Genomic DNA, 6,599 nt, shown 5'->3' with positions numbered 1-6,599 from the left:
CTCAGTTCTCATTATTCCTTGGATTCCTCAAATGAGTGAGGTCATATGATATTGCTCTTTCTCTGCCTGGCTTATTTCACTCAACATAATAGTTTCCAGGTCCCTCCATATTGTTGCAAAAGGTAATATTTCCTTCTTTTTCATAGCCTCATAGTATTCCATTGTATATATGTACCAAAGCTTTTTAATCCACTCGTTCACTGACAGACATTTGTGCTGTTTCCAGATCTTTGCTATTGTGAACAATGCTGCCATAACATGGGAGTGCATTTCTTTTTTTCAGTCGGTGATATGATGTCCTTGGGGTATATTCCTATAAGTGGGATGGCTGTGTCAAAGGGCAGTTCCATTTCTAATTTTTTGAGGAATCTCCATACTGTTTTCCACAGTGGCTGCACCAGTCTGCATTCCCACCAGCAGTGCAGGAGGGTTCCCCTTTCTCCACATCCTCGCCAGCACCTATCGTGTATTGTTTTGTTAATGAGTGCCATTCTGACTGGTGTGAAGTGGTATCTCATTGTGGTTTTAATTTGCATTTCTCTAATAATTAGTGATATTGAACATTTTTTCATTTGTCTATTGGACATCTGTATGTCCTCTTCAGAGAAGTGTCTATTCATTTCTTATGCCCATTTTTTGATTGAATTGTTTGTCTTCCTGGTGTTGAGTTTTACAAGTTCTTTATAAATTTTGGTTATTAATCCCTTATCAGATGTATTGTTGAATATGTTCTCCCATTGTGTGGTTTGTCTTTTTATTCTGTTCTTATTGTCTTTAGCTGTGCAAAAGCTTTTTGTTTGATATAGTCCCATTTGTTTATCCTGTCTTTTATTTCATTTGCCTATAGAGATAAATCAGCAAAGCTATTGCTGCAATAGATGCCGGTGAGCTTACTGCCTAAGTTTTCTTCTAGGATACTTACGATTTCACGATTTACATTTAAGTTCTTTATTCATTTTGAGTTTATTTTTGTGCATGGTGTAAGTTGGTGGTCTAGTTTCATTTTTTTGCAGGTAGCTGTCTGGTTTTCCCAACACCATTTGTTAAAGAGACTGTCTTTACTCCACTGTATGTTCTTACCTCCTTTGTCAAATATCAATTGTCCATAAAGCTGTGGGTTTATTTCTGGGTTCTCTGTTCTGTTCCATTGATCTATATGCCTGTTCTTATGCCAGTACCAAGCTGTTTTTAGTACAATAGCCTTGTAGTATAACTTGATATCAGGAATTGTGATACCTCCCACTTTATTCTTTTTCTTCAAGATTGCTGAGGCTATTCATGTTCTTTTTTGGTTCCATATAAATTTTTGGAATATGTGTTCTATATCTTTGAAGAATGTCATTGGTATTTTAATTAGTACTGCACTGAATTTATAAAATGCTTTGGGTAATATAGACATTTTAATTATGTTTATTTTTCATAACCATGAGCACAGAATATGCTTCCACTTGTTTATGTCTTTCTTGATTTTTTTATGAATGATTTATAATTTTCTGAGTACAAGTCTTTAACCTCTTTGGTTAAATTTTCTCCTAGGTAGTTTATTTTTTTTTGTTTCAATAGTGAAGGAGATTGTTTCCTTAATTTCTCTTTCTGACAGTTCATTGTTCATGTATAAAAATGCCTCTGATTTCTGTGTATTAATTTTATATCTTGCCACCTTGCTGAATTCGTTTATTAGGTCCAGTAGTTTTCTGACTGAGACTTAGGGTTTTCTATATACAATATAATATCATCTGCAAATAATGATAGTTTTACTTCTTCTTTTCCAATTTGGATGCCTTTTATTTCTTGCTGTAGCTAGGACTTCCAGTACTATGTTGAGTAAGAGTGGTGAAATAATTTTTGTTGTTGTTCCTGATTTTAGAGGAATTGCTCTTAATTTTTGTCCATTACTTATAATGTTGGCTGTGGGTTTGTCGTAGATGGCCTTTATCATGTTGAGGTATATTCCCTGTATCCCCACTTTGCTGAGAGTTTTGATCATAAATTGGGTGCTGGATTTTATAAAATGTTTTTTCTGCATCTATTGAAATTATCATGTGGTTTTTCTCCTTCCTTTAGTTTATGTGGCGAATCACATTAATTGATTTACAAATGTTGAACTATCCTTTCCTCCCCAGAATAAAATCCACTTTATCATGATGTGTGATTTTTTTCAACTATTGCTGGATCCAGTTTGCTAATATTTTGTTGAGGATTTTAGCATCTAAATTCATCAGGGATATTGGCCTATAATTTTCTTTCTTTGTGTTGTCTTTGCCTGGTTTTGGAATCAAAATTATGCTCGCCTCATAAAAGGAACTTGGAAGTGTTCCTTCCTCCTGAATTTTTTGAAATAGCTTGAGAAGGATAGGAGTTAGTTCCTCTTTAAATATTTGGTAGAATTCACCAGTGAAGCCATCCGGCCCAGTAGTTTTGTTTTTTGGGAGCTTTTTGATAACTGTTTCAATCTCTTTTGTTGTAACCAGTCTGTTTAGGTTTTCTGATTCTTCCAGATTGATTTTTGGAAGATTATGCATTTCAAGGAATTTGTTCATTTTACCTAGGGTGTTTAATTTTTTGGCATACAGTTCTTCATAGTATTTTCTCACAATATTTTCTATTTTTGTTGTGTTGGTTGTTATTTCTTCATTCTCATTTCTAATTTTATTTATTTGAGTCCTCTCTCTTCTTTTCTTGGTGAGTCTTGTTAAAGGTTCATCAATCTTGTTTACCCTTTTAAAAACCCAGCTCTTGGTTTCATTGATCCTTCTTATTGTTTCTTTAGTCTATGTCATTTATTTCCACTCTGATGTTTATTATTTTCTTCCTTCTACTACCTTTCGGCCTTACTTGCTGTTTTTTTTTTCTAGTTCTTTTAGATGAAGGGTTAGGTTGTTTATTTGAGCTTTTTCAAGGTTTTTAAGGAATGCCTGTAGTGCTATAAACTTCCCTCTCAGGACTGCTTTTGCTGTGTCCCATATTTTTGAGTTGTTGTTTGCTCTTTATCATTTCTTTCTAGGAATTTTTTAATTTCTTCTTTGATTTCATTGTTAACCCATTCATTATTTAATAACATGCTATTTAGTTTCCATGTATTTGAGTATCTTTTAGTTTTTCTGTTGTGGTTGATTTCTAGGTTCATGCCATTGTGATCAGAGTAAATTCTTGATATGATTTCAATCTTCTTAAATTTTTTGAGACTGCATTTGTGTCCTAACATGTAGTCTATCTTAGAGAATGTACCATGAACACTTGAAAAGAATGTATACTCTGCTGCCTTAGGTTAAAAGGTTCTAAAGATATCTATTAAATCAAGTTGATCTAGTTTGTCCTTTAAGTCTGTTGTTTCTTTGTTAATTTTCTTTCTTGAGGATCTATCTAGTGATGTTAGTGGTGTATTGAAATCCCCTACTATTATAGTATTGCTGTTGACTCTCACTCTATATCCATCAAAGTCTGCTTTATATATTTAGGTGCTCCTATATTACATGTGTAGATATTTATGATGGTTATATCTTCCTGTTGGATTGCTCCCTTTATCATTATGTAGTGGCCTTCTTTATCTCTTGCTATAGTCTTTGTTTTAAAGTCCATTTTGTCTGATATAAGTATTGCTACCCTGGCTTTTTTTTCATTTCCATTTGCATGAAATATTTTTTTTCCATCCTTTTATCTTCAGTCTATGTGCATCCTTTGTTTTAAGGTGTGTCTCTTGTATACAGCATATGTATGGGTCCTGTTTTCTTATCCAAGAAGCTACCCTATGTCTTTTGATAGGATCATTTAATCAATTTTCATTTAACGTTATTATTGATATGTAGTTGTTTATTGTGATTTTATTCTTTAAAGCTGTATTTCTCTTTTGCTATATTCTTTTTTCTTTGATCTGTTTACAACAGGCCCCTTAACATTTCCTACAGCATTGGTTTGGTTGTAATAAATTCCTTGATTTATTTTTGTCTGGGAAGCTTTTTATTTCTCCTTCCATTTTAAATGATAACCTTGCTGGATAAAGTAGTCTTGGTTGTAGGCTCTTGTTTTGTATTATTTTGAATATTTCTTGCCATTCCCTTCTGGCTTCTAGTGTTTTTTTTGAGAAGTTGGATGTCATCCTTATGGGGGCTCCTTTGGAGGTGATAGCCTTTTCTCTATCAGCTTTTAATATTTTCTCTTTATTTCTTAGCTTTTGTATTTTAATTATGATGTGTCTTGGTGTAGGTCTTTTTGTGTTTCTCTTTAATGAAGTTCTCTGTGCTTCTTGAACTTGTGAGACACTTCCTTGCATCAATTTAGGGAAGTTTTCAGCTATGATTTGATTGAATAATGTTTCTATCCCTTGTTCTTTCTCTTCTTCTTCAGGAACTCCTATGATGCGGATATTATTTCTCTTCATGTTGTCACAGAGTTCTCTCAGAGTTTCCTCAGACTTTTTGAGTCTCCTTTCTTTTTTTCTGCTCTGCTTCCATGCCTTTTTTCATCTTGTCCTCCAACTCACTTATTTGATCCTCAGCTTCATCCATCCTACTTTTAATCCCTTTTGTTGTGGTCTTCATTTCTGATATTGTATTTTTTTACCTCTGACTGATTCTTTTTTAATATTTCAATGTCCTTTTTTATACTTGTTATCTCTCTATTTAGGTGTTCGTAATGACCATCCATTGTTGTTCTAAGATCCCTAAACATCCTAACAATCATTATTCTTACTCTGCATCTTGCAGTTTGGTTATTTTCATATCACTCAGTTCCTTTTCTGGAGCTTTCTCTTGTGGTTTCTTTTGAATTGCACTTCTCTGTCTTCTCATTATGTCTGTGTATTTGGGTGTGTTTTTTGTAGGACTGGTTGAGTCTAGGTTTGGTGTTGTCTAACTCCAATTTCCAGTTGTGTTATTTCTAGGTCTTGTTGGGTTGGCATCAGCTGTTGTTTGTAATACACTGTCAGGTTTGGCCTTTCTAGTAGAGCTGCTTTGAGGTCTTGATTTATGGCCTGACCTGTGGTGGTGCAGTGGGATAAAGCATTGACCTGGAACACTGAGGTCACCAGTTCGAAACCTTGGGCTTGCTCGGTCAAGGCACATATGGGAGTTGATGCTTCCTGCTCCTCCCCCTTCTCTCTCTCTCTCTGTCTCTCTCTCTCACTCCTCTCTCTCTAAAAAAATCAATAAATAAAATATAAAAAGATAAAAAAAAGGGAGGTCTTGATTTTTTTTCTGAGTTATCTCAGTGGTAGTCTTGTTTACTGATCTCAGCAAGGGGCTTATTTGAAACTGTATCTGAGAATGTGGTGGGTATAACCTGATACTCTGCAGGCCTGATCTGCTAGTTACTTTTTCTGGGGTTGGGGTGCTTTCTCAGCTTCAGTAGGAGGAGGTGTATCTCAGATCTCCCTGGAGACCTTAGTTACTGCCTATCCTCCCCACTTCTTGTTTTCAGCTGTGCCTTGTTGAGCTGATTGGAGCTGGAGAGATATCTTGTGATGCGTGACTCAAAACCCCTTGTCTTGTGTTATGTGGAAGGATCAACCCCTCCCCCAGCTATGGCCACCTCCAGCACTGGATGAATTAGCTTCTCAGGTCCTCCCATGCATTCTTCTTCCAGTTACCTGCTGTCTCTCTCTCACCCCTTTCCTTTTGGAAGATAAGCCAGTCCTTTCAACACACCTCATTCCCAGGTCCCCAGGAAAATGGCTGTAAGCAATATTTTACAATTTTTTTTCTTGGAATCAGAGCCCTTCTGGGCTCTCAGCCTCACACTCCCTTTGTTCCTGTAAGCAGGGGAGACTCACCGCTCCTTGGTGCTCCCTACCTCAGTGTGGCTTCATTTTTGCTCCTTGGTTTTTGAGAGCTGTTCTTGTAGTCCAGAGTTGGTTTTTCATGCTGATTGTTCCTAAATTAATTTGAAATCCAGTTTGGTGATGTGAACTGGGAGCCTGTGCATCTGCCTACTCTGCTGCCAACTTCAGGTCCCCCTTAACTTTTAATTAATAAATTGAGAAATGGTTCTAGATACCAATAGTGGCATCAGTTACAACTACTTCTTAAAATTTTGAGAAGCAAATATTTTCCTCACTAAAAAATTTTTTTTAAATCCTTTAAAATTGGCTAAACTTGAAACTGGCCATTTGATGCCTTTTTAACTCACAGCTTCTTGACTGGCTTTTCTGACTTTTAACAAGACTTGTGGCAATGTCAGTACTTGTCATCTTCATCATCACTCATCTCTTGTCCCTGTGGGCCATTCACATTCTGAATGTCAAAGCAGGCAGCTGACAGGCAGTGCTAGGATTGCTTTCATTCTGTTCTGACTGAGGAGGAACTGACATATTTGAAAAGCCTTCTACAGTTGTCCTGCTGACACAGATTACCTTAAATTTTATAAATATTTTTATTTTGACCATATTAGAAGTATTGTTTAAGAATAGAATTTATTTTTAGTTATTTTTGCTTTTGTTTTCCAGGAAGACATCAAGAGTCACCTTTTCCAGCCAGCTGGCATGCTAGGTGTTAGTTCTTAAGAACATATTCTTCAATCGAAGCAAGTGCTCATCTGTCAAGTGTCAGGAATCCAAAAGGAACTACCACAGCAGTGCTCAAAGTTTTTCTGTGAGAAACTTGATG

The sequence above is a fragment of the Saccopteryx bilineata genome, chromosome 2 (assembly GCF_036850765.1).
Source record: "Saccopteryx bilineata isolate mSacBil1 chromosome 2, mSacBil1_pri_phased_curated, whole genome shotgun sequence".
NCBI classification, from domain to species: domain Eukaryota; kingdom Metazoa; phylum Chordata; class Mammalia; order Chiroptera; family Emballonuridae; genus Saccopteryx; species Saccopteryx bilineata.
This window is presented reverse-complemented; position numbering follows the sequence as displayed.